Raw genomic sequence first — 24,574 nt, forward strand, 5'->3', positions numbered from 1 at the left:
TAGCATATCTTCAAGTTGCTTAATAGGAATTTTTGTCCCTTTGCTTAGGCTCTTCTCATTATGAGTTATGAGCAGGAATATTGAAAAGAGATTTTTCATTCTTCCATTGCTGATGATAATAAAATTTTTTGTCCCTTGGTTCAAGTGGCATCTGTCAAATATCTCCGTAGTATATTGTTAATTTCACATAAATAATTAATAACTGTGTTGTAGAGAGATGCTTGCATACATGCTATGTCTAATTTTTTGTTTTCCTGTTACTCCACAGTTTTAGCATCTAGTGATGAGTTTCTTCTGGTCAGTTGTAACTACTCTGGTGATTTTATAATTCCATCAATTCTTATATATTTTACTAACTAACATCCTAGAGGTAAGAACATTTACTTTTCTTACATTTATTAACCTATGTATTTTATCATTATACCCTCATGGCTCCTACTTTGTTCAATAGGTCACAATCTGCCATTATATATGCTGATATTTCAATTATCTCATATTTGGTAAGAATATCCCAGACAAGCTGGTATTTTAATATGTGTTCACCATTCTTCGAAAATTTCTTTCCTTTTTGAACACACAAAAATATATACACCTTTGTCTATATTTCACTTATTTATTTTTATTTTTATTTGTATAGCCAAAATATAAATTCTTCAAAGCCTAGGATATTACTACTTCATGTGTTTTTATTTTATTCCAGATAACTTCGCACAGTGGTTTTCTGCTACGGACACTTTGCACAGGATAACTGATTTAATGGCTTTGCTCAAGTGTCTTCCCTGAGGCTGAGAAGAGCAAAGCTCAAGTTCTATATGCAGCCTATTTTTAGTCTCACTCCACACTGAATGCCACTGCTAGTAGGGCAGAGACGCCCGTGAACAGGAAAAGATGTAGGTGGTGGCATTTGAAAATATGTACCGGAACTTGCATGCTTTCTTTTTTTCTTAGCTCTTAGGAAAATGAAAAGAAATCTAAAAGCAGAAAGCAATTTTTAAAGTCTATTTGGCCTTGGAATAATTTATTCTTAAAATATTTATACCTCTTATTTTCCATCTTTAGAATTATAACTAAGAACGATTTACTGATCCTTTCCAATCTTAAAATTCAGCAAGCAAAAAGTTGTCCAAAAGATTCTATTTCATCTTTGAGCAAGATTGAGATATCAGGAATCAAAAAGAACATAGATCATCAGGGATTTTCAGATGCAGAAATAGACTTTGGCTTGTCAGTCACAGAGAATGGACACAGGCAGCGATGGTATCTGAGGACTTAGGAGCATTGTGCCATTTGAGGGCTTCACAGAAAGTTGTCTAGGCTGAATCTTTAAGAAAGGAGTATTTCTCACACCTTATAATCAAATTTCCTTCTCACTGATTTTTAAGCAAATTTCCTGTAATGCTATATGTAAGGAAATTTCATATTCCTTCATATTTCAGGATGGCTTGCCATCATTTATCATGAAGTGAATAACAAATGTCATAATATTTTTTATTTTATTTTATATAAAATCAGCATAGCATAATTTAGATGATTTCTCTCAAAATGCACCTAATAATTTTCAGAGGCTGTGAGTGGCTGAATTACTTTAAACACTCATAATCTATCACTATATAATATTCTAATCTACTATCTTTGCTTGACTTCAAAACAATAGCCTTTTAAGCTTGTACAAATTTGCTTAACATGAACTAGATAGAGAAATTTACATTAGATCCAAAATTCAGTATAAGCATTTTTCAAATTCTTTTTGTTCACAATTAGAGAATGTTAAACATGTCAGTGTGAATTTTACAAAATGAAGATGGAAACAAAACATTACAAAATTATAGGTCAGGTAATTTTAAATGATTGATTTACTATATACATTATGACTACTGTATGATTAAAGGGATATTACAAAGAGACAAACTGAAAATATTTTGCCATGTACAGTTTGAATATCCTTTATCAGAAAATATCTCCTAGAACACTATTTATTTGCTCTTTAAATAGAGGATAGGATTTTATTCTGTTCTGTCACTACTAGAAAAATGGCTCTGTTTGGTGCATAGATCTCTCAATTTATTCACAATGCAGTTGGATTTTTAAACTGCAGCCTATCGAACTGGGATTTGGAGTTGACCTTTAACAGTACAGTAGTATAAGCTTCAACAATTTTCCTTTATTGTCAGTAACAGTTTTCCAAAGCTGTTTTCCCATAAAATGTTTCTTTACAAGTTTCATTTTAATTTTAACATTTTGAAATCACTAAACACTAAGCTGCTAGTTAAAGTATTCAAAACATTAAATAAAGCCATTGAATAAGTTTAGCAAACTGGAGTTCTATACATGTGGCGCATAATTATTTGACAGATTTCTAGCTTTTAGTGTATCTATCTTTTTGTAAACTTAGCTTTGTGATGTATGACATCAGCTTTTGACATTCTGTACATCTTATTTTAGTTCCAAAGACTGCTTTTTGCTATCACCAGAGATCACTGTTTACAATAGATTTTCCAGTTTTATAAGGGCATTTGTAATTGTCACTGTGCATGCTTTTCAGAAAAAAAGATGATCAAAAATATGGTGAATGTGTAATTTTTAAAAACCTTATTCCAGTAAATACATATTGCCAAGAACAAAGGGATAAGTGCATTTTAAAATGACAGAGCATTTTCATTAGGATCAATGGTAATATATATTTTATTACAATAAATTTATTTATTTAAATTTCTATTGTATTATGATCACCCTTTTTTCTCATAATAAAGCTCTTCTCTGGGAAACAATTAAAAATATTCTCATAATTGGAAAAGCTATTATTTATTTGAAGAATATTTAACAATTCAACATACACTGAGTGTGCTTGTGGTTGCAAGAGAAGATTAAAACAACTTTTAGGGCCGGGGATTTAGCCCAGCGGTTTCACTGCCTGCTGCGCAAGTGCAAGGACCCGAGTTCGATCCCTGTAACAACAACAACAAAAAAATAACTTCTACTGTATAATTTTTAAAGTTCACCAAGTACCTATAACACCAGCAGACACCCACCCAAGTAGTTATGGTATCAGAGTAGCATAAAATCAAATGGTACTTAAAAAGGCACATGCATCATCACATTTAGTTTTGCCTTTGCCACTGAACATTCAGCTAATACTGAACATTATTGAACTTAATATGTAAATGGTAAATTTATTAGCAGAAATTAGAAATATGTATCACTGTGGCTGTTAGGATGGAGTGTCCATGTGACTGGCTTTGGGGTATAGCAGGAGGATTAGTGGAGCACATTTCTGGCTGAGGCATGGAGTCCTGGCCTTGAGGTTTATGTCTGTTCCTTCCACTCCTCTCTCTGGAACCATTCCCCTGCTCTGCTTTCCAGATCCCATGAGCTAAACAGCTTTGTTCTGTGATCCTACTTTGCCGAGATGTTTCTGCTTTGGAGACAGATGTGCATCAGCTCGGTTCCCTTAACACTTTAATTTGAGAAGAGAGCCTCTTGGCGCCCTTCTCAGGATGGCTAAGCCAGGCATAGGTTCCTCAGCATTCATTTCACTGTGTTTAGCCATCTAGTTACTAAGAGGCCACTGAAGCTATGTCCCTATGGAAGCCAGCTGGTAGCACTGCACGTTTTACTGGCATGCAAAATGTAGAAGTTATGGTGTCACAGAGACTTTTAGATTTCAGAGCAATACCTAGGAAGCCAGGCAAGGAGGCACCAAGAGGGCACTGTGTGAAGCTGTAGGAATGAAGCCGAAGATACAGTGGAGACCCCAGAAAATTGAAGATTCCTGGAACATGGAACATCTGCTGAGAAAAGCCACAGGCAGTGAGAAAAGCCAACCCCCAAAAGAGACTAGGTGTGCTGCAACCAGCAAAGCCATAGAAGTGGAGCCTTCTAAGCGCTTCAAATTCACATCTTGCCACTCTGTGCCCCAGATACCAGACGTGTACGTAAGTACTTCATGTTTGTTCTACTGGATTTTGGACTCGCTTTGGTTCTGTTCTTTTCAAGCCCCCAATTCACCTCTTTTGGAATGGGTATGTTTAATTGTGCCATTATAATTTCAGATTATGCAACTTGCTTTTTATTTTTACAAAGGTTCACAGCTGAGAGTTTGTCGTGAGTCTCAAAAGAGATTTTGCCTGGACTTTTGGTAATGCTACAAATCTTGAGACATTGGAAAAGGGACTGTTGTCTTTCCAGTTGTATCCAATGTACTTTAATATGTTAGGCAGAATTATAAACTTGCTATTGTGTCTATTTGGAGATTAGGTATGATTTAAGGAGAGGTGTTTACTGACAAGGAGTGCGTTGCAGTGGTTAGGTTGGAATCATGATTTGATTGGATTTGTTATGTGCCCAGGAGAATGTTGGATCATATTTATGAGTGTGTTTGGGTATGTCATGGAAGCATGGAATTGGGATCTCAGGCTGGTCCCTTGATCCTTCTTCACTAGGACTGTTTTCCTCTTCTGCTTACTGAATTTCGTGAACTAAAAAATTTTGTTTCACCATTCCATTTCATCATGATGTTTCTTCTTTGGAGCCAGTCAACAATGGACTGAATCCCCCTCAATCATGAGCTATATTAAACCTCTTTTTTAAGCTGAGTGTGTCAGGTATTGTGGCCAGCAATGGAAAGGCTAATACAAGCCTTTGAATGGAAATAAGAATCATGAACCTATCAATATAAACATGGATATGAAAGAAAACAAAAAGAAAGCCTTTGCTTTTAGCTTGATGACTTTGTTTCATGGCTATGCTTAATGATAATTATAAATTCATAATGTTAGGGATGCAGATTAATAAAGTGGATATTGATACCCTATTTTCTTTTGTTATGTCATCTCATTTCAAAAAGTTTCCTAATAATTATGCTTTTTTCATAGCTTTTTACATTTCTACAAATTTAATAGATTTTCTTTTTGCTTCTTTTGTGCAGCTGTGTTGTGATGTGTCTTCACTGACAAAATGAAATCATGAATCGTTATCTCCTTTTTTTTGTTTTGGCAATAACTCCTTTGCAAGTCTAACACAATTTATTTCTATTGGTAATTGTTAAGTAAGATGGGCTTTCAAGTAGTGATGCTTTTGTCAAGAAGGATCCTCTGGAAATATATGGAAATATTTTTAGTTATCATGACTAGTAGGTTAGACTGGCATCCAGTGGATTAAAAAATGGGTACTACTAAAATTCTTATGATATGTAGAATATCTTGCATACATAAATGTCTTCTCCAAAATGTCGGAGTGTGTAGATTGAGGGACTCTGGTCCCACATTCTTAGAAAGTGGGAATGGGGCTTGAGAAGGTAGGTTTCTTACTCTTCTGCTTCCATTGATCTTCTTCTGTTGGTATCCCAAATTATTCAAAACTATGTCTTTATAACTTTTGAAATTGCTTTGATGTAAGCCTATATTTGTACCTGTACCTTTCCCATTTTCGGTAACTATTTGTCCTTCTCTCTTTAAATTTTACTCTCAGGGGTGTCTTCTAGGTGAACATAGTTGTCTTAGGGAATCATAGCCTGAAAAGAAAATTCCAGTTTGGGCTCTTCTTATTAGATTCACCTGCTGAGAGTTCCCTAAGTATTTGTGATCTGCGCTTGTAAGGAGAGGACCTATAGCAAATCTGTAAGTTCTCTAAATATATCAATTCTCTCAGAAGTCTCTGCCTTCCTGCTGCTTTACCCACATTGCTGATATACTCTGGATCATCTGGTTTTGATTTTGTGATTGTGGGGATAGAACCCAGGGACTGTGGTTTCTAGTACAGTGTTCTACTTCTGAACTCTATTCCCAGCCCTCAGATTATTGGTTAGTATTTGACTGTTATTTAGTGATATTTGTATGTATCCTTGAAATGTTCAAATAATGATTCAATTTCTATATTGGTCATCATTAAATTTCCACAAATGGATATAGATTTGTTAATTTCTCCACTATTCTGAAAAGTTTTGTCATATTAATTTAAGGATCATTAAAAGTTATTTTAAGATAAATAAAATATGTAAAAATGCATATATACATAGAGTATCACACAATGTTCAATAAATATATGCAGTGTATAATGTTTTAATTAGGTTAAATATTTTCCTTAAAATTTTGTTATTTCTTTAAAGTGAAAAGTTTCAAAATCCTTCTCGCTAGCTTTTCAAAATGTTCAATATGTTATTATTTGTCATTTATAGACATTTTGAATTGTTAAGCTTCCTAGAGCATCAAAACTTTTTCTGTTTAAATAAGTACTTATGTTACTTTTAATATCTTTATCAATACTTACTTTGTATCACATTAATATAGGTGTATTGGCTTTGTTGTATTTTCAGGATTGCCTTCCCATATTTTTTCATTCTTTCAATTGCATCCTATCATAGGTATGTAAAAAATCTAATATCAGAAGCTCTGCAAATCAGATTTTTTGTTCATGTTCATGTCAATATGCTTCTCTATCTTTTAAAAATTTTTATCATGAACTCATATTTTATGTAATTGTCAGGATTAATGAGGATTTTAATAGATCAGCTATTTTTCAGGGATGATTTTTCCTTGCATTATTTAGATGAATGTGTTTGCTATCAAGCAGAGACCATTTTAACTTAGTTTCTCAGTGGAACCACTCAGGCAGGATAAAATCAAACCTTACAGCAGTGAGAGTGTAGCATAAAATTACAGATTTGTAGAGGAACTTTTTATTTACAATTTTTCCTGAGATAGAGATTACTACCTTTTTTTCACAGTCCCAAGAATTCCCTGACCACTCTTTCTTTCATATATCCTGTATTCAATTTTATATTTACCACAGAGTACAACCAAGACTTTGCCTTCTCCTCGTGATCATGAAAATACAATACTCAGGTACTGGGTTCTGGCAAAGACCCTTGAACTTTGCAAATTCTCAATGTATGTTTTCACTTTGAAATTCTGGTACTGATTTGCTTTTAATTCCTCATAACTTCCCATTCTTTGGAGCAGGTTCAGTTACAATAGTTATGTGTTGTACTTGTCCAGAATATTTGGCATTCTGTAGTTGAATAGAACTTTACTTAACTCATGAAAACTGTTCTAATTAAATTTCTTACCAGGAATGACATGCATCTTCTATTATTGTCGAGAGAATTTTTGGCTATATATGAAATATCTGTATTTTAATACTTATTCAGGTTTTACTTTACTGTATTCAGAATAGATTATGTCCTTCAAGAATTTTCTGAAACAGACTTCATTAAGATGCTTCACAGGGGCTGAAGGGCATGGCCTCTCCACTGCAGACTGCTGAAGGGAGGTTTGGTTGGCTTCTTTCTTCTCATGGAGGAGAGACCCAAGGGAAACCTGAGAAGGGCCTGGAACGCAGTGAAGAGACTCTGGGCTCCATGTGAACTTGGATGGGACACCTCATGCTTTGACACTGGCGGGGAGGACTGAAGGGTGACAGACAAGAACACAGTGGAGGAGGACCCCTCGGCATGCCCACCAGCAAGCAGCTAGGCAGGCAGGCTGAGAGGCCCTGGGCCATCTGGAGCCCTGCTCCATCCAGCTAGCAATGCCCACCTGTAACCAGTGAGACGGTGAGGACCTCCTCAGCATGCCCACCAGCCACCAGCATAGCCGCGCGGACACCTGCAACACACACACACACACACACACACACACACAGACACACACACACACACGCGTGCGCGCATCTCTGGCCTGGCTGTGCCGCTACCTGGTTCCACACTACAGAGGCACAGGAGGGTATAAAGGCCATTGTCCTGAGCTGAGAAGTGAACAATAGATAGAGGCCCTCGCTCAGGCTACTTGATGAAAACTGAAGCTCACTGGAAAAATGAAGAGAATCTCTGCAATAAAGGCACACCAGACCACCAAGCTTGGTAAGTTGGAGGGATCATCACCTCCCATTGGAACCTGGACTATCTTCAGGGGAAGGGCACTTGGAACCTGCAGTAGAGCCTTGCAGAGTTCAACCCTACAGGAGAACAGGGAACTCAACTTGGGACCTGCAGCCAGAAATCTGCCTGAATTTCATGGATCTGCAACTGGCTTGCTAAGACTAATTGACTTATATCTGCACACTGTTGCATACATAATCTATTGTGACAGCAGAGACATACCCTGAAGGAGGTCCTTCATTTTTATCTTTTATTTGTTATTTTCAAAATTATTATTAGTATTTTTTGCTCTTATTTTTAATTTTTTTTCTACTCTGTTCAAATTTTTCTTTTTCTTTTTTTCTTTCTTTTCTCTTTTTTCTCTCTCTCTCTCTCCCACTTGCTCCCTTGCTGTCCCACATTGTTCTTCAGCTCCCTTTGTGTTCCTGTTCTGGCCCTAATTCATATTTATTCTTTATTTTTCTTTCTCTTGCCTGTGTCCTCTGGCCTCACTACTAACCTTCCCCTACCCTTCTACCCACCTATCCCTCCCTCCAGAACTCCTTATAACTCCCCATCCTTAAGGGTAAAGTTGCTATATTGAAGAGTTTATTCACTATGAACATATGTTGGGTTGGTCCTCGATTTTGATTTAATTCAAACAGTTAAAGGTGATAGATTAATAACTACCACAAATTGTCATTTTCTAAGATGTACTTGATGCTATGGTGTTGTATCACTTGGGCTAAGGTGTTGTGATTGATCTAATCAGTTGTCCTTCCTGGTATAATGAAAATGAGATAGCCTCAGAGCCACTAGAGACTCAAAACCTAAACACCAGCTATATTGGGAAGACACCTCTGAGAAGCAGTCATTCCATAAGGGTTCTAACTACAAGCAACAAACATACTTACAATAAGCAACTTCAGAGTATCAACCCAGGAATTAAACCAAGGACAATACCAAAAACAAAAATGAGAAGACTTTTAAGCATGGTACTAACTCAGACTTCTACCCCACAAAAGGCAAATTCTGGGAGAAATGAGGTGGAAAAATCTGATAATCAACCACCTGGACACCCTGAACTGATAGAAGGGAAGTAACAAAAAAGATGAATGAGGCTCTAGAAAAATTCAAAGCAGAAATAATCTCCCAGATAACTACAGAGATGGTTAGCAGAGTGAAAGACATAATTAGAGACTCTAGAAAAGAAACAGATTAAAAAAAAAATGAGCTCAAAAACATGCTGGAAGCCAGGAATGCCCAGCATAAGAAAGAAATGGATTCTATGAAACAGATTCAAACAGATATTCAGGAGATTAAAAATTCCATTGAAAGTAGGCACAGCAGATTAAGGGAATGTGAAGATAGAATATCAGATATAGAAGACAGGATTGCAGTTAATGACCACAAAAACAGAGGTTTCTTAAAAGTAAGGGACCAGGAGAAATCAATCCAGCAGCTGCTAGATGATGCAAAGAAGAATAATATAAGACTGATAGGAGTCCATGAAAAACAGGAGAAAGTACAATTGACATTAAAAAAAAAAAAAACTGTTCACAGAAGTAAGGGTAGAAAACTTCCAAGACAGAGGTAAAGAACTGGACATACAGATAAGTGAGGCATATAGAACTCCAACTAGCCACGATCAAAAAAAAATCTACACCTACACATATATTAGTCAAGATCGCAGAAACCCAAAGGAAGAACAAAATCCTACCAGCAGTTACAGAAAAGAAACAGGTCATCTGCAAAGGTCAGAATCATGGCAGACTTCTCGACACAAACCCTCAAGTCAAGGAGAGCCTGGAATGAAGTGTTTCAAACCCTAAAAGAAAACAACTTCCAACCTAGACTGTTGTATCCTGCAAAATTATCTTTCAAAATTGATGGAAATTAGATACTTCCACTAAAAAGAACACCTGAGAAATTTCATGAACACCAAACCAGCACTCCAAACCATTCTAAACAATAGGCTAGAAAAACTCCATGAGGCCCAGCAGAGCAGATCCATCAGGCAAGGTAAGAAACTAAAGGGAAAGGGGGAAATATAAGAAATAAAAGAGCCAACAACAGCAAAACATCATGACAAGGATGAGTCAGTATCTATCAATTATAACTCCCAATGTTTATGGCCTCAATTCACCAATCAAAAGAAGTAGACTGGCAGAATGGATTAAGAAGCAAAATCCAACAATATGCTGTATACAAGAAATACACCTAACTCAAAACGAAATTCATAGGTTGAGAGTAAAATGATGAAAAACAGTTCTCCATGTTACAGGAACTGAGAAGAAAGCAGGAGTAGCAATCTTATTTGCAGATAAAGTAGATTTCAAACCAATACTAATTAAGAGAGACAAAGATGTTCACTACATTCTTTTGAAGGGAAAAATCCAAGAGGAAGAGATTACAATCATAAATATATATGCACCAAATACAAAGGCCCCCAACTATACAAAACAAATATTAATGGACGTGCAAAACCAAATAAGCACTAATACAATTGTAGTGGGGAACCTCAGTACCCCACTATCACAAGTAGACAGATCATCTAGACAAAAAATTCACAATGAAATTCTAGAACTGAACCAAGCTGTTGAACAAATGGACTTAATAGATGCTTACAGAGGGTTCCACCCAACAAAATCAGAATACACATTCTTTTCAGCTGCACATGGGTCATTCTCCAAAATAGACCACATGCTAGCTCACAGGACAAGTCTAAGTAAATGTAAAAGAATTGAAGTTACCCCCTGTATATTATCAGACCACAGTGCAATAAGATTGGAGATCAATAACCTAAGAAACCACAAAAAACCCAACAAACACATGGACATTGAATAACACCCTCCTGAACAACTAACAGGTCACAGAGGAAAGTAAAGAAGAAATTAGAGATTCCAGAAGTAAATGATAATGCCAGTACAACATACAGGAATCTATGAGACACAATGAAAGCAGTTTTATGTGGGAAAATGATAGCAGTGAATGCCCATATTAGGAAAAAAGGGAGAACTCAAATAAATAACCAATTTCAGAACCTCAAGCTCATAAAAAAGAAGAACATGACAAACCCAAAGCTAGTATAAGAGAGGAAATTATAAAGATTAGAGCAGAAATCAATGCAATGAAGACTAAGAGAACGATACAAAAAATCAATGAATCAAGGTGTTGGTTTTTGGAGAGAATAAATAAAATCAATAAACCTTTAGCCAACCTTATCAAAAAAAGGAAAGAAAAGGCTCAAATCCATGTGATTAAGAATGAAAAATGTGAAGTCACAAAAGACCCAGCAGAAATCCAGAGCATCATCAATACCTACTTCAAGAACTTGTACTCTAATAAAATGGAAAACACAGAAAAAATCGAGAGATTCCTAGTTACATACAAATTACCAAAGTTAAATGAAGAAGATATAGAAATTCTAAATACCCCAACTACAATGAGTGAAATTGAAAACGTAATAAAAAATTTACCAACAAAGAAAAGCCCAGGTCCTCGTGGCCTCACTGCTGAATTCTATAAGACATTTAAAGAAGAACTATCTCCATTACTCTTTAAACTCATCAAGGAAATCAAAAGGGAAGCAATACTTCCAAATTCATTTCTGGAAGCAAGTGTTACTTTGATTCCAAAACCAGGGAAAGCCCCAACCGAAAAAAAGAACTACAGGCCAATCTCCCTAATGAACACAGATGCAAAAATCCTCAACAAGATACTGGCAAACAGAAAACAGAGCATCATCAAGAAGATCATACACCTTGACCAAATGGGATTTATCCCAGGGATGCAAGGATAGTTCAACATACATAAATCAGTAAATGTAATACACTATATTAACAGAGCCAAGGATAGAAACCATATGATCATCTCAATAGATACAGAAAAAGCGTCTAAAAGAATCCAACACCCATTCATGATAAAAACCCTACAGAAAACTGGAATAGAAAGTCTTTATCTCAACCTGATTAAGGCTATCTATGAAAAACCAACAGCCAGCATCATACTAAATGGTCAAAAACTGAAAACTTTCACCTTAGAATCAGGAACAAGGCAAGGATGTCCACTATCACCACTCCTGTTAAATATAATTCTGGAAACATTAGCCACAGCAATTAGAAAAGAGAAAGAAATATAAGGAATAAAGATAGGAAAGGACGAAGTTAAACTGTCACTATTTGCTGAGTATACTTTACATAGAAGACCCAAAAACTTGGCCAAAAGACTTATAGACTTAATTGATAGATTCAGTAGAATAGCTGGATACAAGGTCAACACTCAAAAAGCAATAGCCTTCTTATAAACAAATAACAGACTCAGTGAGAGAGGAATTAGGGAAACTATTCTTTTTACAATAGCATCCAAAAAAATGAAATTTCTAGGAATCAACCTAACAAAGGAAGCAAAGGACCTCTACACTTAAAATTACAGCACTCTGAAAAAAGAGATAGAAGAGGATAAAAGAAAATGGAAAGACATCCTTTGCTCCTGGGTAGGAAGAACCAATATAGTGAAAATGGCTATACTTCTAAAACTACTATATAGATTTAACACAATGCTGATTGAAATTCCAACAATATACTTTACGGAATTGAGAAAAAAATCCAAAAATTCATTTGGAACCAGAAGAGACCTAGAATAGCAAAAGCAATTCTAAGCAACAGAGACATGGCAGGGGGTATCACAATCCCCAACTTGAAACTATACTACAAAGCCACTGTGATAAAAACAGCATGGTACTGGCAAAGAAACAGACCTGAGGATCAGTGGAATAGATTAGAAGATGTAGAAACAACTTCAGACATACTCAGCCACCTCATCTTTGACAAAAGAGCCAACCACCCTCACTGGAAGAAAGATAGCCTCTTTAATAAATGGTGTTGGAAAACCTGGATTTCAACCTGCCAAAGATTAAAACTAGACACATATCTATCACCATGCACTCAACTAAGATAAAGTGGATTAAAGATCTAAATATTAAGACAGAAACACTAAACTTGCTGGAAGATAATTTAGGTAGAACTCTTGAAGACATTGGCATAGGAAAAGACTTTATGAACAAAATCTCAGTAGCACAGGAAGTATTACAAAACCACTGGGATCTCATCTTACTGAAAATCTTCTGCACTGAAAGAGAAACCACCAACAGAACTAACAGACAACCTATAATCTAGGAAAAAAATTTTAACAGCTATACCTCAGACAAAGGACTACTATCTAGAATCTATAAAGAACTGAAAGAAATCAGAATCCCCAAGTTCAAAGATCCAATTCAAAAAAGGGCATATGAATTGAACAGACATTTCTCAGATAAAGAAGTAAAAGCAGCAAATAAATATATGAGAAAACATTCAACATCACTGATAATTTGAGAGATGCAGATGAAAACAACACTGAGATTCCACCTCACCCCACAAAGAATGGCTGCTATCAAGAAATCAACCAATAACAAATGCTGGCAGGGGTGTGGGTAGAAAGGAACACTTCTCCATTGTTGGTGGGAGTGTAGACTGATGCAACTACTGTGGAAATTAGTATGAAGATACCAAAAGAACTAATACTAGTGGTCCCATTTTACCCAGCTATTCCCCTGCTGGGTATCTTCCCAAAAGATTAAAGGAGTCATACCACTGTGCTATATGTGCACCCACATTTATAGCAGCACAGTTTGTAATAGCTAAAGCTTCGAAACAGCCCAAGCCCCCATTAACTGGAAACTGGATAAAGAAGTTTTTTTTTTTATTAAAATGGAGTACTACTCAGCCATAAAGAACCAGAAACTAAAGACATTTATAGCTAAATGGATGCATATTGAAGCCATATGCTTAAGTGAAATAAATAGGACACACATGTATAAGTAATAATTTCTCTAGTGTGAGAAACTGAAAGTGTAAATATGACTAAAAGGTGTAATAGATAATGTGAAATAGGAAGAAAAGGTCCATAGGGGTAGGGGAAGTGGGAGGGAAAGGGGAAAGGAAAGAAGGGAAAGGAAAAAATATAAGAAGAGAAAAAAATGGAAACACAGTCTATGTAGATAGGGAAGGGAGGAGGGGGGAAGGCACACAGGTAATGGGGAAAAAATAAGAACCAAGATACATCATATGCAGGTACAAGCACCCAATGACAAATAAATTTTTGCTTAAAAGAATTTAAGCAAAAAAAAAAAAAAAAAAAAAAGATGCCTCAAAGGATGTTAGATCAGGATATCACAAATACACTTCCAAGGGAATCCACGTTATGGTCTTTCTTATTTCAGGACCATCAACAATGCAGTCCTAAATGTGTCATCTTTGCCTGTTCAGTAGATGCATTACTCAGCTTTCCATCATGTAGACAGAATCTCTAACATGCGTGATTTTAAAAGTAGGCATTTATTTTGACTCGTGGTTTCAGAGGTTTCAGTCCATGGTTAGGGAGGTCCCAAGGCAGGAATGAACATCATGGCTGAGGGCCATGATGGAGGAAAGGTGCTTGCCTGGGGGATGGGGGTGACATAGGAAGGAATCTGGGACGAGAATATTCTCTTCCAGATCATACACTTAGGCATCTACCTCCTTCAAACTGTCCTCACTTCCTACCAGCACATTTTACTATAAATCCATCAAAAGATGAATCCACTGATGAGTATGGTGCCCCATGATCAAATTACATTTCAAAAGACCTAACTCTAAACACACGAGATTGCCTAGGGAATATTCTTGATGAAATCTAAATAAATTCTGTTTTTCATGGCCCTCATTTATTTCAGAACTCATCATTTTTCATTCTTCTTATGTCATTATGAATGGGATATATCACAATTTAATAAAGCTTTTTGGAAACGTTTTTGTCCTACCTACGATATATAACTCTAACCATATTTATGTATAAGAGCAGCAAACACTAATGGAGAAAGCCATTACAATACACCGGTACACCAAACTCTATGTATACAGTGGACCCTCAAGAATACTTTGAAATCATCTAAAATATTTAAATTTATATAAAATGTATTACTTCAAACATTTTCTATTTTCTTCTACTTACTTCGATAATTCTTTTCTACTTTTTATATATTTTTACCTGTTAAGCAAATGAATAAAAAGATATTAATTATAGTCTAAAAGTCAAATCTGCAAACACACATGAATCATCACATGTATTACTATGCAACCCTCAGGTTTTAATGAGGAATTTTTTGGTCATTTTCATGAGAGGGACAGTATATTTCTCTGTCATGACCTTTTCATTTTTTTCATCCTTCTCTAGAGCTATTGATTTTCCTTTCTTTATTTATACCACACTGCTGTCATCATTGTAGTTTTCTATGTTCATTTTTTCTACATTTTAATCTTTTATTTAAAAAAAAATACTGAAACAATGGCACACCAAATGGATTCACCAACCTCTTCATTTACAGCCTTTATCTCCTCAAAAACTGCTTCACAGTTTTCATTTCCGATGTTTATGTTTTAATATCCCATTCAGTACTTTCTATGGTTTGCATATCCAACTTTTCCCAATCTGTAAGTTAGGGGTATTTTAGGTGGCACTTTGGGAAATAATTAGACAAGATGAATAAGCTGTCCATGTCTGATTTAGCATAACAGCTCTATCTCTCTATGTGATGCTTTCTGCCCTGCTTTGATACAGCGCAAGTCCTGAGCCAGAGGCCAAGCAGATACTAGTACCAGGGTTTGGACTTTCCAGCCTGCACAAAGTTGATCCAAGTACACTTTTATTTCTAGTGAACTACTTTGTCTCAAGTATTTTGTTAATAACAAATAGACCAAGACAGTACTGAAAAGCTTTGGTTTGGTTTCCTTATTCATTGTTCATAGGTATAGACTGTCCTGGTTATAAGAACTAAGTACATATTGATAAACCCAAAATACGTTTTAAGTACTAGTTATGCTTGATCTCTCAACATTATTAAACAATCCTTGCCATTTCCTTGAAAAAATATTTCATTGTCTCCTCCAATATTCAATTTTTCTTGTTTTCTTCTTTCTTCCCTTCATAGTCCTGCACTCTCCTTTGTAAATTCATGTTCCATTATCTAAATATAAATGTTCTGCAATGATTGCTCATAGGGTTACTTTATTTATATTATCTCGCCATAATATAATGTACCCAAAGTCCTATCCTTTAAATTACCATCTCCTCTCAGAATATACACATATGTCTAATTCTGTTTCTTACCCAAATTATCTTACTACACACTGAAAAATATCTTCTTGAATATTATATAAATACATTTTAATTCAATACATGCAAATGGAACATGATCTTTTCCCCTAAAATAATCTTCCTTCCAGGTGTGGTGATGCATGCTTATAATCCCAGCATTTGGAAGGCTGAACCAGGAGGATTGCCCCAAGTTCTAGCCAGTCTGGGCTACATGGTGAAAGGCCAGCCTAAACTACATAGCCAGACCTTCTCTCAAAAAGCAAAACAGGGCCAAAAATTTAGCTCAGTGGTGCTGCCTCCTGCCTTGCAAGTGAAAGGTCCCAAGTTCAATTCCCAGTACAAATAATAATAATAATATAATAATAATAATAATAATAATAATAATAATTCACTTCCTGGGTTCCTTATCAAGAATGTCTCTCTAACTCAGGACCTTGCGCTTGCCAGGCAGGTGCAGTGCCACTGAGCTATATCCTTGGCCCTCACCTAAATTTTAGCAAGCAAATTATTTCACGATAAACCAATTAATAATTCCAGGATTCCTTATCAACTAGTAATTAAAACAATCATGAGCAACAATATAGTCTGTTGCAAATAATCCAGTCTTAAGAATCTTTTCAAATATATAATATTTGAATAATTATAAAATAAATCTGAGTCAGTATATAGTCCTTGGATTTTAAAATAATAAGATTGCCTAAAATTAAATTTTTAGAAATTACATAAAGTTACTGTGTTTTCAAATTCTAAAAGCCTTAAGTAAAGAATAACTTTCTTTAAAGTTCATGGATTTTTAAAAAATGGCAATAAATGATTACCAAAGTAGAAAAGTTGTATTTTCCTTGATCAGCTTATTTTCATAAACAGTGCTGTGAGCGCACTCTTTTTAATTGTTTTGTATAAATCTTCTTTATGTAACTAAATTCAAATTACTTGCTGGATCAATAAGGTATATATCTAACATACCTACTAAAACATACTCGAAGCAGTGTGCCTGAGTGTCTGATATCCACAACAACACTTTACTTTGTCATTTATCATTTTCTTACGTCTCATGTTCTATCGACTGAGCTGGCTGGGCTACATCTTGGTTGATCATATTTTCATCTTGCCCATTGTCTTACTTATTTTGGGAAAATAATAAATGGAGTTCCAACCTAATTATAATCATTCTAAAGCTTACAGTTTCAAATGTATTCCATCAATTATAATGTAACAGCAATGCCAAATTTAAATAAAGTAACATTTAGCCTTGTCTTTTGTGTGACTGAAAGGCAAGCATCTATTTATTTTAAAATTTACATAGACTTCTTTTAATAATAAAAAAATGTCTGATTATCTTTTCAAAGTTTGATGAAATATACATATATATATATATCTACACTTCCACATGAGATGATCTTTTTAATGTGTTAATTTAGTTGTTATCATCCCAACTTATTCAGTCAAATACTAAACTTGCCATTTTTTGATGTGATTAAAGATCACAGTTAAGTGAATGTAAGTAAAGAGAATTATTCTTGATGCTCTTGGTTGCCTGGTTCACTCATGTAAAACTTTTAACAGAAGAGCCCAGGTTTGGCTAAAGATTTTCCTTGTGACAGTAGCTTCAGCCTGTGGCCTAGAGCTTTGGGTCCTATGTCAAGTTGTCTTAAAAAGATGTCTACTTTGAATCGTTGAAATAATCATGGCCTGTCAATTTATTCCAATACCCTAGTCAACCCTCAAGATACTAACACCCTGTCAAAAAAGTGTACTGTCTATATTTTCATCCTCTTCTGTTAAAAGTTTAAATTATCACTCATGTAAAACTTTTAAGTACATTTTTAAGATACCACTTGAATGTAAACTTGGAATAAACATACACAGCAATTCAGAGAAGCATCATGATGTTTGCGTGACCTCATACTGAGGGGTCTTGTGTAGGCAAATTCAAATATAAGTCAGTATCATTGTTCCTACCTAAAAATATGATGAATTAAAAGCAGTTATACATTCCTAGAGGGACTGGGGGGATTAGTGCCATTGGTGAGGACTTGAAACATGCAGGGGCATTGATTTTCACAGACTCTAATTCAAGTCACATATTTGTCATATGCAGAGAATAAAAGGATATGAGAGGAGAGTGGATTATTGCAAATTTAAACAGGAGGTGTTTCAAATTCCCATTGATGTTGCAGACGTTTTATTACTGAAACAAGTTAATAGATTTCCTGTATCATATGTGCGGCCATATGTGTAGCAAATGCTATTTGCTCTATACCAGTGAATACCATAAAAGCAGTTTAAGTTTCACTGGTAAAGACAGAAGCACTTTCACTATCTTTGGTGACAGAATCTAGTCTTTGATAGAGCCTGCATTATATAGAGAGATGAATTGCCATATTAAAATTAATGGGGTTTTTAAAATGAGATATGTTAGAACACACCTGGAATTCCAGTATTCTGGGAGGCTGAGGCAGTAGGATCACAACTTTGAGGCCACCTGAGCAACTTAGCATATCGAGATCCTATCTCAAAAAATTAAAAGGGCTGTGGATGTAGTTTGGTGCCAAGGCCCTGGGTTCAATCATCAGTACTCCCATCAATCAATCAATCAATCAATCAATCAACCAGTCAATCAGTAAAGAAGATTAAATGTATAGAAATAGTTTCCTCCTTCAATTAGACCTTTTAAAATATTTCCTCATGGAGGTAAACTTTTCTGTCTCCATGTTTGTTACTGCCCAAAAGCGGCCTGGCAGGAGAGTGAGGGTGGAAAGGGGAGGTTCTGGGTGCTGAGCCCTGGAGTAGGCAATTGGGAGCTGCAGTGCCTACTCCAAAAGCCACGGACAAATCCGTTCGCCCAGATAGAGCTACTGCTGTGGGCTCAGATCCATGAGGAGACACGGCAGCACCCCCGTTGCAACCTTTTAACCAAAGGAAACGCATTCCTGTCAACTGTGTCGCGGTGATTGTAGCCCTCACGTCCTCCTGCCCTCACCGACCTGGTGTCCATGTCCCAACTGCAGCTTCCAATACAGATACTTCCATCTCCTGATAGGAACTCGCATGGGTGGTCTCCAGTGTGCAGATGGACCCTCTGCACTCTTCCTCATCTGTCTGCAGGTGGCCACTCATTTCCTCCAGGGTAGGGAAGATGGCTCCTTGGGAATGACAAGTCTTTGAGCTCCTATCAAGCAGCCAGAGAATTTCCTCATGAACAGTTCCAAAACAGAAAAGGGCTCCGCGTGCGAGTACAGTCACACTGGCTGGGTTCTACCATCTTCTTTACCAGTCCTAAGCAGGTGACTTTAGCAAATAAAAGGGGCAGAGAAGGTGAGCTTGTCCCAGCACCCAGAAGGAAGCTCCCCTGCTGCCATCCCAAGCTCCTAGGGCAGAGAAGGTGAGCCGCGCAGGCACCAGAAGCAACCCCCCCTTGGAAATGAGAAGGCACATAAACAAGTCTCAAAAACAGACTTCAGGATCACTTACAGCAACCCCAAAGGGAAACGAGATGGAAGAATCTGATACTCAACCACCTGGACTCTCTGAACTGGCAACAAAAGAGAATCTGGGAAAAATGAAATCAGAAATAATTACTCAGATAACAACAAAGATTTTGCTCATGGTGCAAGACATGATTAATCTAGAGAGAACACAGATAAAAAAACAGAGGAGCTCAGGAACATGATGGAATCCCAACGTAGGAAACAAATGGAATCCATAAAACAGATGCAAACAGATTTCCAGGAGATTAAAAACTCCATCAAAAGTCTGCGCAGGACAAGGAACCAATGTGAGGATAGAATTTCAGATATAGAAGAAAAGATTGCAATTAGTGACCAGGAAAAGAACAATTGCTTTAAGGAAACATGAGAAATCAATCCAGCAGCTGCTAGATGATGCAAAGAAGAGTAACATAAGACTGATTGGAGTCAATGAAGAAAGAGGAGAGAGTGCAGATGACATAAAAATCTGTTCACAGAAGTGATGGCAGAAAACTTCCCAAGGAGGGGAAAAGAACTTGACATACAGATAAGTGAGACATATAGGACTCCAAATGCCCTTGATCAAAAAACATCTACACATAGGCATGTAATAGTTAGGATTCCAGAAATCCAACAGAAAAACAAAATTCTGCAAGCAGTGAGAGAAAAGAAACAAATCACATACAAAGGAAAGCCCATCAGAATCACAGCAGACTTCTCAATGCAAACCCTCAAGGCAAGAAGAGCTTGGAGTGATGTATTTCAAGCCCTAAAGGAAAACAGTCTCCAACCCAGACTGAGGTACCCTACAAAAGTATCTTTCAAAATTGATGGAGAAATAAGAAACTTTCATGATAAAGAGCACCTCAGGGACTTCTTGAATACCAAACGGGCACTCCAAAAAATTTTAGACAATACCCTAGGAAAAGACAATGCAGATCACAACCCCAGGAAACCCAGCAGAATGAATCCATTGGGTGTGACAAATTAAACACAAGGGGGGAGAATCCAACCAAAAGAAAAAGTCATGACAAGGCTTTTAAAATTTTTAACTTCATCTCCCTAATGAGTGTATAATTCAATCTTATTATTGTACTGATTAGTATTTTTCTGTTTCTAGAGTTGCACACCTTTCTTTGTGCTATACTGGCTGTTTATCATCTTCTTATGTCTACATTTTAATTGTGTTGTCTATTAATGAGCTCTAAGAATTCTTTCTATATTCTGGTCATAGCTTATATGCATTGTAAATATGATCTGTTTAAGGACTACTTTTCATTCTAGTAATGTCATTTAAAGTTCTAAACTGTGATGGAATCTCATCAAATTTTTTCTTTTATGAATCATGTCTTTTGTATCTTAGGTAGTTCTTGCTTACCCTGAATTCATAAATATTTTCCTTTATAATTTCTTCTTAAAGTTTCATATTTTTAGGCTTTCTTATTTAGGTTCATAGATCCCTTCAAGTTATTTTCATGTATGGAAATAAAGGGTTGAGGTTAATTTTTTATATATGGATACCAGATGTTCTAGTGCCATTTGCTGAAAACACTATCTCTTCCTTGGCTCTTGAGTTGAGTTTATATTCTATAAAATGCTAATGTTAAATAATCTTTCAAAACTCAGTGGACCATATATGTGTGGTTCTATTTCTAGATTCTCTGTTTTATTCCAATGATCTATATGTCTTTCCTTACACCAACACTGTCTTGATTACTGTAGCTTTAGAAGAAGTCTTAAAATTAGGTATTAAATGTCTTCCAACACTGTTTTGATTTTTGTTTTTTTAAACTTTTCTAGGTCCTTTGCACTCCTACATAACTTTTAAATTTCAATATCCAATTCTTCATTTATAGCAAGTATACACAGACCTGAATTTTTATATATACCTTGTGTTTTCTGATACTGCTAAATTCAAATACAAGTTCTAGGGGCTCCAAAAGATTTGTTAGTATTTTCTCTGTAGATGATAATTTCATCTACATATAAAGATTTTGCTTCTACCTTGCCAATCCTATCCTAATTGTGTCATTTTATTGCCAGACTATTTTGGTGGGGCCTAGGTTTCAAAGTTTAATGGACAGATAAAGAGTAAGCATATCTGTCCTTGTTCCCCACCTTAAGGAGAAACCATTGTATCTTCTCCATTCATATAAGGCATTCTTACTGGAAGTATGGAGTACATGTCTTTAATCTGTTGAGAAGTTTCTGTTCTACTTCTGGTCTCCTGATAGCTTTTACCATGAACAGCTGTAGAATTTAGTCCAATACTTTTTCTCCAACTAGTGACAAGATCATATGGCTTTTTCCTTTCCTCTGTTAAAATAATGACTTTTGGGGGTTGATCTTCCAATGCTGAACCAACACTGCCATCCCTATAACAAAACCACTTTCTACATCCTGCCAAATCTGAATTCTAATAGTTTGTTCTGTTAAACAAATTTCTATCTATGTTCATACTTTTTTCTTCTATTATCTTTATCCAGTTTTAGGATTAGCACAGTGTTGAGTTCCTAAAATGAGGGGAGAAGTGTTCCTTCTTTTTTCTGCTTTAATTGTTTGATATAATTTATCAGTTAAAATGTTTATGAGCCTGCTGTTGTCATATAGGTAGGTTTTCAATCTAGGAATATACTTTCTTTAATAGGTGTTCTTCAAATTTTATATTTCCTCCAGAGTTAGTTTCATTTATTTGTCTTCCAAGGTACTTCTTAGAAGTTGTCAAATTTATTTCAAAACAGATTTTTGAAATACACTTTCTATATCCTTTTAAATTCTGTAAAATCTGTGGTAATGTCTCCTAGATATTGATATTGTAATTTAAAAAATGTATAATTGATATTGTGTAACAGGAAGTAAAGGTCTAAAGGAGCAGGGGAAGTGGGAGGGGTAGGGGAAAGGAAAAAAGGGAAAAGAAAAAATATGAGAAAAGGAAAAAAATGGTTACAAAGTCTTTGCAAATAGGGAGGGGTGGAGGGGGTGAAGGGAGGGCAAAAGAAGGGGAAAAAAATAAAAACCAAGATACTCATGTAATGGTACAAGATCCCAATGATGAATGTGACTGTATTTTATACCTAAAATGTACCAATGAACTTAATGGGGGAAAAAAAAGCAAAAAAAATATACAACCATGTAAAATAATTATGCAAAATAGTGCATTATTAAACTCAACTCCAGTGTTTATATTATATTTAAAACTCCAGTGTTTATATATATATTAAAAATATATATATATTTCCTCAGAAAATTTTGTCATTTTCTATGCACATCTTTCTTGTTTCTTTTGTAAAATATATTTCTATCTTATTATATTTAGTGATATATATATATATATATATGCTCTCTTTATTTTATTTTTGGATTTTTTATTGTTAGTATTAACCAATATACTTACTTTTTATGTACTGATCTTTATTCTGACTCCTTGATGAGCTCAGTAGGATTCATAGATTGTGTGTGGAATCCTTAAGATTTCCCCAGCCCAGTTCATATTGCCTGGTCATATTTTAAACCAGTTGACTTTTATCTCTTCCACTGCATCAGCTGCATTATCTCATGCTGAGTGAAAGAGGGCATTCTCACCACAGTCCCAATTTTAAGGAGAAAGAATTCACTTTCACCACTGAATATGATACTAGTTGTAGCTTTTTTGGTTGACCTATTTTTTCCATTGAAGAAGTTCAATTCTAGTTTTATTTAAAAATTTTAAGCTATTTTCTTATAAAATTGCATATTTTTGTTCATCTATTTCCTTATTAGCACACTGAAGATGACATACCTTTTATCTTTCTGATTACTGAAAAACTAAATACTCTCTTTTCTAACACCACTACAAAGTAATTAATAGTTGTATTAGTTAGTATAGTTATTAATATGTACATTTTAATCTACAGATTGTACAAAATAAGTATTGCTTTATACTAAGAAATATATGTAATTATCTCTTGATTCCAAATCATATAATGAATTACTTGAAATACTGCATGGTATTTAAGAGATATGAATAATAAAACATCTATTTTGACCAAATATCTTTCACTTGGCCTTCCTTATAGATACGACTGATAAATTACATTATCTTTATACAATAATATATCTGCCTTGGCCTCCATATTGTCAAACATGCACATAAAATTACTTCATAGAAATATGGTGTAATGTTAACTGAAATACTGTGTTTGAATGGCTACACATATTGTGTATATCAAATGAGTAGGAGGGAATATGTTAAGAAGGTAGCAGTAGTTACGTATCACCTATTGTATCATGGTAAAATTTTTTACATGTACATTTTCAATTTAATTATTCTAAATATTTAATATCTCTATAGATCAAAGCCACTCATCTTTATTTCAACAAAGTATATCTCCACAACTCTTTCCCCAAGGCTGACATTTCCCTGTGACCTCGGAAATTGATAGCTTTTTTTTCTAAAAGTATCTCTGTCCTTTAATCAATATTGTTTAGCAATATTTTTTCTTGCTTGAATTCTTTTATTGATACGTTTTAGGTATACAATACATTTACATTCATCACTGGGTGCTTGTACCTGTACATGATGTATCTTGGTTCTTATTTTTTCCCCATTACCTGTGGGCCCTTCACCTTTTCCACCCTTCCCTAGTTACATAGATTTTGTTTCCATTTTTTTTCTTTTCTCATAATTTTTCCTTTCCCTTCTTTCCTTTCCCCTTTCCCTCCACTTCCCACTTCCCCTACCCCTTTGGACCTTTACCTCCTATTTCAAATTATCAATTATTCGTTTTAATCCTTATTTACACTTTCAGTTTCTCACACTAGAGAAACTATTCAGTATTTACACATATGTGTCCTATTTATTTCACTTAAGAGTATGGCCTCAATATGCATCCATTTAGCTATAAATGTCTCTAGTTTCTGGTTCTTTATGGCTGAGTAGTACTCCATTTTATAAAAAACCCACATCTTCTTTATCCAGTTTCCAGTTGTTTACCAATATTGTGTGTTAGGAGCTTTTTAAAAAGATTAACTGGAAAGTGTATCATAAGATGCATGAAATAACAATAGCAAATGTAGTAAAAATTTTTGGAGGTGTGTA

Source organism: Heterocephalus glaber, unplaced genomic scaffold, assembly GCF_053883595.1.
Source record: "Heterocephalus glaber isolate CG9 unplaced genomic scaffold, H.glaber_assembly_v1.0 deba00001555, whole genome shotgun sequence".
In the NCBI taxonomy this organism is placed as follows: domain Eukaryota; kingdom Metazoa; phylum Chordata; class Mammalia; order Rodentia; family Bathyergidae; genus Heterocephalus; species Heterocephalus glaber.